At 41.4% G+C, this 10,853-nt stretch overlaps 1 protein-coding gene across 6 annotated transcripts in view; it reads left to right on the top strand.

Annotated features, from left to right (window-relative positions):
- The first annotated feature begins 908 nt into the window (after positions 1-908).
- The window catches only part of LOC103481227 (potassium voltage-gated channel subfamily C member 1-like), a 71,468-nt gene continuing 61,523 nt past the window's right edge, over positions 909-10,853 (top strand). For all 6 annotated transcript variants that reach the window (XM_008436566.2, XM_008436565.2, XM_008436570.2 and 3 more), the window contains exon 1: positions 909-3,062. The gene's annotated coding sequence lies outside the window, so the exon portion shown is untranslated. The remainder of the gene's footprint in view (positions 3,063-10,853) is intronic.

The following is a 10,853-nucleotide window of genomic DNA, read 5'->3' as shown; positions in this document are numbered from 1 at the left end:
AACGTTTTATATGTTAATAGCACTGAAGCTCGTTAGGATTGTAGTTTTACTTCGCAGTTTCTAATCAATGATTGATGGGCATTGAACACAAATGCAGGCCACACTTTTAAGATTTTTTATTTCTGAAAAAGAAAGATGGAAACTGTGTAAAAGTTGAACCAACGTGTCTTGTTGTTCCTCTGCTCCACGTTCAGCTCTGGTTGCTCAATCCAGCTGTTTTATGTTTCATGGGAGGTCAGAGGTCACGCGCTTCCAGGGAGCCGATGTTCCTGCAGGTCTGATTGTTGGCTGAACATCAGGTGGAGCTGAGAGACGCAGCTGGAGTTCGGAGGATTCTCATGAATCCTGACTCTGTCTGGAGGATWAAATTCACTCGTGTGACGTAAAACCACCGACACGTTTTCCCTTCAGATGATTCCCGGGAAAGAAAAGAAGAGAAACTGGAAACCTGAAGGGATTTAAACATGTTTCCAGTAAAATCACCACATGTCTCTCCATGTTTTCACAGTTTTATCTTTTTTTTTATTGATGTATTTTCTCAGTTCATTGGTTATATAAATCTTTGACACAATGAAACGTTTTATTATGTTACAATCAGTCTTGGAAGTCAGTTTGTGTCTCAATATGATTCAAAAGTAAATAAAGATTAAATAAACTTTCACGTCTCATGTGATGGAGTACTACTGCCGTTGTAGATTTTTTTTTTAAAGGAGTAAATTTCCACCAAAAAATTCAAACATTTTCATGAAAAATCTTTTAGAAAAAAAYCTTTTTACAAAATTTCTGAGATTAATCCAAAATGTTCTATTTTTCTTTTCTTTTCTTTGGCACATTTTCAAACTTTCTGAGTTTTTGTCTAAGAAAAGTTTTGACTTTTTATTGTTTTTTCTAGAATTTTTCTTCTTTTTCTTTATTTTCGCCTTTTGAAACTCAATATTTGTAAGTTTTTGTTTTGCAAAATTTCAACTTTTTTTCTTGTTCTTTCCAGAAAATGTGTCAGAAATGATCTGGATCCAAACATCTGGATCTTTACTTGCATGATGGAAAAACTTGATAAAAAAAAAAAATTACATTGTAAACATTTTTCTAGTCGCGATAATAATCTCCATAAACACACCAAGGATACACAAATCTTTCATGACTGTTATGATTTTCTGTTTGCAGAAGGAAACTCGGCTGCAGTTTTGAGAGCTAAAATAAATAAATCGGCTCTGGAAAACAACAGCTGTGTATTTGCTGCAGGGCTGAAAGAGAYGGAAACAAACCAGGATGTAGTTTCTGTTTGTTACTGAAATTTTAGGAAATATTGCTGGAGCTTCAAGCTTTTGACTCCCAAACTGAGTTTTTGTTTTTCGCTGCACTGTTGTTTGTTTTCGATTATGTGTTTGCTGCGGATCATTGAATCAACTGGACTCAGTTTCTGCTTCATCTCCCTGATTTTCATTTTTGCCTTTGTGTTTTCAGACCACAGATTCTCAGGTCAGTAATTTCGTCTCTGCAGCCGTCTGAGTCTCATCACTGTCTGATTAAATGCCGATGGAGCGGCCTTTGACTGWTCCTCTAAGTTTCATGAGACTGTCTTCACTCAGCACTGAGTCCATCAGGGAAACTGCTGGCACACAAACATCCTGCAGGCAGGAAGARAAACTCATCTGGTTTTATTCTGCAGCTGATGTCGCAAATCAACAACTTACTAAAAGTCAAAAGAGAGTTTTGTTTAATTTTTTTTTTTGCAGAAGAAGATTTAGGCAAAATAAAAACTTTGCAAAAAATGACTGATGATATTAATCTTGAGCTAAAAGATGTTTTAAAAAGTTCGTTATGACAGAAATACATTTTATTTATGGGTTCAGGGTTTTCATGTAGGTGTCAGCTAAAAAATAATCAAATAAAAAGTTAAATAGTGGCTGAAGGTGTGCAGGGTTCTGCAGCCGGGTGTGTTTTGGTTTTTTACATTTTCATCTCAGTTGATTTTTTTATTTTTATTTTACAGAGCAGATGAAGGTGAGAAGGCTCGGAAATGTATGATATATTTCGAACAAATGTAAAATCATGTTGGTTTATTTTAATTTTTTTCATGTCGAATAAATAAATTGTGTTAAAAATAAAAAYCAATTTCACTGTTTTTATTTGTCTCCCTAATGATGTTTGGCTGTTAAAGTGCAACAGAATCCACCTGCTCCTCTCAAACCACGTGACTGATGATGTCAGCAGAGTCACAATCAAAGCCGGGAACCTGGAGACAAAATGGTGTTAGTGCGCCCATCCATCCATCCATCCATCCATCCATCCATTCATCCATCCATCCATCCATCCGGCCGGAAACGGGGCTGAAACAGACAAAAACASTGAATCACTTTAATTTTCTGGCTTCTCCTTTCAGTTCCGCTGCATTCATGAAGTTCAGGAGACATATGGGAAAAGCATTAGCCTCCAGTCACCAGGGCCCTCCCACCCTCTCTGTCTTGCTCTCTAATCCGCCCACATGAACCGTCTGAGGAAAAAAATAGTGCAGGAGGTGACGCTCCTCCAAAGGAACAGAGAGGAAGAGGAGAGGGAGAGGAGAGGGAGAGGAGAGGAAGAGGTGTCTACAGGCTGCATCTCCACTCAAACATTTGGAAGAGGGGGGAGGCAGAGGAAGAGCTACACCCAGAGAGAGAGAGAGAGAGAGAGAGAGAGAGAGAGAGCAACAAAGACTGGCACTTCTGTTTTTTCTTTTTTGGCAATAACAAAGAGGTGGGAGAGACAGAAAATAGCATAAATAAGCGGGGGACTTCTGCTTCATTTCATCCGGAAGACTCCATCATCATGACCATAACGCGCTTTAAGTAACATCCGGCAATAATAACGCGGCTTTCCAGCAACAGATGCGCGCGATTTGCCTCTGAATTTGATTGGAGAGAAAAGCAGCAGCAGAAGAAGAAAAGAGATCAGCTGAATGCCTGCGAGAAACTGGACTGAGAGCATCAAGCAGAGAAATCTGCGCTTTGATTGATCTTTTTCCGTAAAGCTTCACGTGCGTGTCTGCGCGCGCACAGCAGCCGAACCTGAGCCAAACGCGAGTGAGTATCAAACCGTGACTGTGTGTGTGTGTGTGTGTGTGTGTGCGCGTGTGTGTTATTCTGATTGGTGTGCGTTTTTCTTTATTTTACATACTGGTCGCTTCATTCAAAGGAATATTTTTCCCAGCTTGGAAAATAGAAATAATAAAAAAAAATAACTGCATCCGTTTCGCAGCATTCAACAAGTCTGCAATACCGGTGGGGGAAAAAAAAAGTGTGATCGTGTTTTGATCAATATCTGACTCAAAGCATTTAAAGGGAAACGAGAACTACAATCTGAAAGTGCAGATAAAATAAATCAAAATAAACAGTTTGATGCTGTCTGACTGAAACGAGGCTGGAGGTTTAAATGTTGGGTGTTTCCTCCAGCAGGTCGGAGCAGTTTCATGACTCTGGGCGCATGCATGCGCTCCCTCCTGCATCATTCTGCCTGCACGAGTTCCCCTGTTTCTGTGTGTGTGTGTGTGTGTGAGAGAGAGAGAGGGAGAGAGTGTGTGTTGCTTTGTGCTTTCAGCAGGAATGCATCTGTTCTTCTCTTTGCATGTCAGTTTTCTCTGTGTGTGTGTGTGTGTGTGTGTGTGTGTGTGTGTGTGTGTGTGTGTGTGTGTGTGTGTGTGTGTGTGTGTGTGTGTGTGTGTTGAGGCCTGAAATGGAGGTCTGATATGGAGGAGGAGATGCAGAGGCTGAACAGGAAGGACATGGTGTCTCTGAGATCTCATCCAGGAAGTCTAGAAGAGATGGAGGCGGGATGCTGAGCGTCTAGACTTTTTCTCCCTCCTCTCTCCACGGCCTTTTTCCCGGCGTTCGCTGACAGTTTCCTCCATCTGCATTCCTCTGCATTTCACACACAGAGCCTGTGGTTTCGTAACAGCTGGCTCCGGCGCTCCTCTCCTCTCCTCTCCTCCTCCATTTGCTCTCCCTCTGCCACCTTCCCCAGCCCCGCTCTCGGTCCTGCATTATGAATCGACTTGCTGCTGCTATTTTTAGGCCCAGGGTAACCCAGAAACACCCCTTTTTGATTTTTTTTGTAAAGAAGAGGGAATAAAGATTCCCCTCTCCTTGTGGGATTCTGGTGGAGTAAGTCAGAGGGGCTCGTAAAAGGAGGGCGCTGCTGTTTGAATCTATTTTGACAGCTGTGATTGAGCTACGGCTCCGTTTTCCTCGGACCCTTCATCTCTCATGCTTTCTCTCTCATCTGTGGCCTTCAGAGCTGGAAACTTCACTGCATCTGTCCTGATTACCTGCTGGACAAAATCCAGCTCCTCTAATGTCCACTCTGCTCCCCTTTTCCTCTTCTTAGCTTCTCTACGCTCAGAAAGTATTTATTCAGGTTTTTAAAGTGCGATTCTGTCAAGTTTCCAGACGTTCGGTTAGAAAATCCTCAGAGCGGTGCAAGTTATAAAGCACGTCTTCTATTCTATCCAGCTCAACCAGATTAAATGTTGATCTAACTCGTGTAATCTGAGTTTCTTCATCACAGCGTTAGCAAGCGCTGCTAATCCGTCTCATTTGCTTTTGCTGCTCCCTCTGTTCATACAGTTAGAGAACCGGGCAGAGAGACGTTGGAGTCGGGTGTCATTTGAACTTCTTGATGTTTTTATACACAAGAACAATTTGTTTCTTTTTTAGGGTTAAAAAAAATCATCATTTTCTTTTGGGCACATTGATATTCCAGGAAAATTATGTTAAACATGAAAGTTTCCAACTGTAAGCCAATAAAACCAGATCTAAAATCTGCTGCTGTTAATTTTACTGTCATTCTCTAATGCATGAAAAACTGCTAAAACCTGCATTGTTTGTTATATTTATTTATAGAAGCGTCAGGGCTGCACAGTGGCGCAGTTGGTAGAGCTGTTGCCTTGCAGCAAGAAGGTTCTGGGTTCGATTCCCGGCCCCGGTCTTTCTGCATGGAGTCTCCATGTTCTCCCTGTGCATGGTGGGTTTTCTCCAGGTACTCCGGTTTCCTCCCACAGTCCAAAAACATGACTGTCAGGTTAATTGGCCTCTCTAAATTGCCCCTAGGTGTGAGTGTGTGTGTGCATGGTTGTGTGTCTCTGTGTTGCCCTGCGACAGACTGGCGACCTGTCCAGGGTGACCCCGCCTCTCGCCCGGTACGCTAGCTGGAGAGGCACCAGCACCTCTTGACCCCACTGAGGGACAAGGGTGTAAGAAAATGGATGGATGGATAAAAGCGTCAGTTGGCTCTTCATCACTTATCTGACCTTCAGAACAAAGACTTGTTGAGTTTGTTGCTGTTGTTTCATCCGAGTCACCAGGAGCCACAAACACACAATCCCAAACTTTAACCAACAGACTGACGCCTTTAACTTCCTCCGTTTGGGTCGCTTGAAACTCCTGAAATCTGCTGAAACATGGACTCCAATCTGACGGATAAACTTTCCCACTCTGAGGATTTACTCACTTTTTCCTACAAGCTGTGTTTCCTACAGATAAAGGAATTATTACTGATAATAACTTCAGTAACCTACTGAAGTTCACTATCAGATCTGCTGGCCTTTCTTTGCAGCAGATCGGACAGGAAGAGGGCAGAGAGAGAAAAGCAAAGGTCAAAGGGTCGGGACTCGAACCCCGGTGGGCTGAGCTGGCGACTAAAAGCCTTTATTTATGAGCCGGTCGCTTTGCCGCCCCTCGTCTGCTCCTTTAAAGACATATTAAAGGTTTTATGAAGGGAGATTTTGCTAAAAGGCTTTAAAAAGCGAATATCTTACCCTCAGTAAATAACTCTCTTGGGTCTGAAACCGTTAGCTTCAATCTCAGTCTCGAAAGCTTATCGCTAATCCAACGAGGGACCAGAACTAAAGCAAACTTTTGCTGTTTTATGCCAACTTTTCTCAAAAACGTCTCAGAAAAGAGTATTTCACAAATTGTTACGTTGTCTTCTGCCTGTTTTTAAAGCTAAACATGACCTCTGACCCCTACGTAAACTCAAACTACTCGTGCTAAAATAAGCTGGAAATAAATCCGGACAGAATAAAAGTTGAATCATAAACTGGAATGAGTTCCAGACTGTGGAGTCTGCAGCCGATACAGAAACAGGAAGCAAAGGTTGGAGGCAGTGCAACACCAATTATCTTCCTGTGTGAAACACTAAACGCTGAACGAAGTTTCAAGTGTTTCAGTCAGAGAACGTAAAACGGCAAAAATCAGTTAAAATCAGCCACATGATTTATAATATAAAACTTTCCCTTTTTACATCACCACCATTACAAGTGGACAAAATGATTTGTTCCTCTGTTAATGACCAAAAAGGTAAAAAAGTGATAAGAAATAAACATTTACTAGTCAGTGAAAACCAGGCATCAGTTTTGAATTGTGGCTCAACAGAATTATTCTAAAAAACAAACGAATGAATCAGGTCAAAATGATTTAACCTGCTGCTCAACCTTTCCAGGTAATGAAAGTATTTTTATAACTTTTGCACCTCAGGCACCTGTCAAGAAAACCAGAGATCATCCCACTTTATCGTTACTGTTCAGTTTAACAGTAACAATAAACAAAGTTACATTTAAAGTTAATCACACAGGCGACTCAAGCTTTAATGAAATCAATCTGCTTGTGTGTGTTGTTTTCATCTCCTGCAAACTTTGCTTTAATTCTACTTCCTTTTTCTGTCTAATCATAATAAATCGCAGTTGGTGAGAGAGAGAGTCACGAACAGGAGCAGCAGGTTTCCTGAGAAACATGGAAGAAAGTTTCCACCCTGCAGATCCATAAAAATAATTGAGACTATTCTTTATTTCAAAGAATCAAATCTGAACATTTTGAGTAATTGGAGTAAAATATTTACATAAATATTGGTTTGCTTGTACGAATACTTACACTTACACTTGTGGAAAATACTTACAAGTAAAACAAGCAACTGTAACTTTGGTATCAAATAATTGGAATAATAGTTTATTATAACATAACGTCTCTAAGACAGTGATGGATGTTAACCAGGAGATTCTGGGTTAATATCTGCAGGAGTTCAGACGGTTAAAAGGTTTATGAAGTAAAGTTCACATGCTAGCAGCTAACCTGGATTTGATCTGTTTTGGTAAAACAGAGATGTTCTGCGCATGCAAACAGCTTTCAGTGATAAAGTTTTGCAAAGAGGCTTTTCAAAGATTTATAAAAAAGTTGTTTGTGGTTTATGCGTGTGGAAAGGTCAACTTAGAGCTTCTGTCCTCAAAACCAAAACTACATCTGCTAAATTATTCCACTCAAATGCAAACTGATAAAGTTGATAAAAAAATGAGTTTCACCTGTTTAGCAGAATCACAACCTACCGCAGCTTTAGCCGTGCTCAACATCCTCACTTTCGTTTGAATGAAAACGCTGCTGCCTCCTGGTGGTGGAGGACAGCTGCTACAGCTACAAAAATCCATCCAGACGGAAATAAACAAAAAGCATCAATTTAAACTCAGAGTAGTTTATCTCAGATGTTCTGGAGGAACTCGGGTCAAACTGGCACAATAAACTGGACTTGACTCCATCATAGATGCAGCTGTAAAAAATAAAGAGAACCAAATGAAACCTCCTGTTACTCCACCAAATACTGATTCTGAACCCTTCCTGAGTTAAAACATTAGTATTGTTGTTGCTAAATGAATATTAACTTGGTTTCTTTGCATCTTTTCCCTTAGTTTGAGTTTTTGCTTCGCTTTTCAGAGACATGTTGTCAGTAGTCCATAGAATAAAACAACAATGTCCATTTTACTCAAATGAAAAAGTTTTATCAAAAGATAAACCGATCATTTTAAGTTAATTTTTTCCAGAGCTGTATTTGTGTCTTGAGTAAACATACATAAAACTAAACTGCATTGAATTAAGCAAATAAAATCTTAATTACATCCAACATTCCGACTGGATGCAGATATCCAGACTCTCCCTCCTCCGTCTCACCTCTTTAGCATCTAATCGCCAGCGTCTCTCTTTAGTATCTAATTGTCTTCCAGGTCACAGGTCAGGATTGAGCGTAGTAATACTCCATCCCGTGTGCCGTTCCTCTGTCTGGGCCGGCGGCGCGCCGCATTGCTGCGCTGCCGGATCATAACAGGCCTAATCACACCGGCAGGATAGAGTCATTAATTAGGAGCAGGCAGGTTTAAATGACTGAGAGGAGCTGGGAGGTGAAGGGGAGGCTTAAAGCTATCCGCTCTGAGCACAAATTCTCCAAGAAGCTGGTTTTGAAGTTGAACGCCGAGGGATTTTAGCTCAGATTTACCCGGGGTCTAAAAATAGAGCTCCTTCTCGACATGACACAGTATCTTGTCCCCCTTATTTCAGCGCCGCTTTCAGGGATTAATCTGACCTTTCCTTCACCAAAACACCGTCTTCTACCACTTCTCACTTTTCATCCCGACATCTCAACCTGACTTTGCATCTGTTAGTGGAAAAACTTCCTCATGTAGGGCAGGAAAGATCTGAGACCGGCAGCTCCTGCTGCAGACTCCACTGCTGCCGGTCCGGCTCTGATAAGAGCTTTATGTATTAATAATCCACAGGCAGCTGCAGGAAGCAAAGCAGGAGTGCTTGAGTTTGGTTTTTGACGTAAAAAAGGGAGCAGCAGCAGTCGGGAAGGGGTGAGCGACCGACATGCACAGCACTGAAGACCCCAGAGGGGGGCGGCGGCTGCAGCCTGTGTGGATTGGTCAGCCCTGCAGAGCTCCACCGTGATGTTGCTGAGTAGAGAAGCAGCCGCGGGAAAATGAGACGCTTCCTCCTGGACTGCAGCAAATGATTTAATATCAGCAAAATCTTTCACAGGGGGATCTAAGAGCCTAATGTGGCCCAGATGTTCTCACTTTTCTTCTATTTTTTTTAAATGTTAGCCACAAAAAATTCAAGATGGCGGCCCTGGCTGACAAGGAAGATTTAAAGATTTTGTTTTTCATTAAATCTGCCAATATTTAATCACAGGTGAATACTTTTGGTTTCAAATCATACATATTTGGATCAATAGAAATCATATTTGATTAAGATGGTCACTATGATTTTTTTGTACTAAAATTGCCAATTAGATGAATGTTTTTTAGTGTTTTTAGTGTAAAAGCCAGATTTTTTTGATTTTGTGTCTCAGGTTTCTGATGGACATTTTTCAAAATGGCCACCACGGTTATAATGAAGAGTATATGTTTGCACTAAAATTGGAAGCAGTTATTGCTAGTGGCGGGCATAGCTAACAAAAAAGTTAGCTTCACTAGCTCATTAAGTAAGAATCTTAGCTATGCTAATGCTAAACCACTAAACACACAGAAATATTAGCAGAACCTAAAGCCAAGCTGCTAAAAGCAAACTAATGTTAGCAGAAGCTAATGTTAAACCTAAAAAATTTAAAATATTAACAGAAGCTGATGCTAAATTGCTAAATGCATGAAAATATTAGCTGAAGCTAATGTTAAACTGCTAAAGACACATAAATGCTAGCAGGAGCTAATGCTAAACCACACAGAGATATTAGCATAAGCTAATGCTAAAGTGCTAGATGCTTACTAATGTTAGCAGAAGCTCATGCTAAATCGCTAAACACATAACATATTAGCATAAGCTAATGCTAAAGTGCTAAATGGCGATTTAACATTAACTTCTGCAAATATTTTATGTGTTTAGCAATTTAGCATTAGCTTAGGCAGAAGCTAATGCTAAATTGCTAAACACATAAAATATTTGCAGAAGTTAATGCTAAATCGCTAAACACATAACATATTAGTATAAGCTAATGCTAAAGTGCTAAATGCATACTGTTAGCAGAAGCTAATGCTAAATCGCTAAACACAGAAAATATTAGCAGAAGCTAATGTCTAACGCAAATGAACAAAAGCTAACACTAAACTCTTAAGCAAAAAATAGTGAAAGCTAATGCTAACCATTAACTGTCTCCCTCCAGTTCAGGTCTTGTGTGAGACTCACAAACAGCAAAGTCCTCAGGTTCAGATTTTGATCATTTTAAAGTTGCATGAATACGACGACCAAAGTAGAAAAGACGTGATGCGACATAAAGTTCATCCAAGTCGTGAAAATGGGAAACATTTCATGGCAATAATCGGTTTAAAACGGGCTTTAAAAATGGCCGTCATCTTGAAATTCAAGATGAAATATGAAAACATGACCTGAGGGGAGAGCAGCAAATCTTTCTGCTCGTTCCCACAGTTAGAGATTCTTACAGGGATATTCTGCCTTGCCTCCCTAAGTGATTTGACCTCTAGCTATCTGTATTTTTGGTTCATTTTAGTTTCCTTTCTTCCACATATTCACGCCATCCTTCTTTATTTAGTGTGTTCCTGCCATCACCAGCCCATAACACACACACACACACACACACACACACACACACACACGTCCTACCCGGCTCAGATTTACACGGTGAGGTGCAGAGGGTGGGTGAGGTGGGGCGGCACGCGCCGTGGTGTGACACCGCACTGGAAGGGGAGGTGACCGCAGTGCTCTGGCTCTGGCTGCAGTGCTCTGGTTTCTCCTGCGGGGGGCTCCTCGACACTGGGGATGAGCGCTAGAGAGGAGAGGAGAGGAGGAGAGGAGGGAGGGAGGGATGGAGGTGATAAGGACGGAACAGCGTGAAGCCTTGTGGTTACATCCTTTGATGAGGTACAGTGGCGTGTGGAGGGAGAAATGTCTGCAGAAACACACACTTCACACACACACATCGCTGTTTCCTCTAACATCCAGCTCAGCAGCAGCTTCGTCTACCAGGTTCTGCTCTGCATTTCCCCCACGTTTCCCTTCCTCTGCTCCAGCTATCTGTTATCTGCTCTCCCTCCACCCCGCCGCTCC

The sequence above is a fragment of the Poecilia reticulata genome, linkage group LG19 (assembly GCF_000633615.1).
Source record: "Poecilia reticulata strain Guanapo linkage group LG19, Guppy_female_1.0+MT, whole genome shotgun sequence".
NCBI classification, from domain to species: Eukaryota; Metazoa; Chordata; class Actinopteri; order Cyprinodontiformes; family Poeciliidae; genus Poecilia; species Poecilia reticulata.
This window is presented reverse-complemented; position numbering and strand designations above follow the sequence as displayed.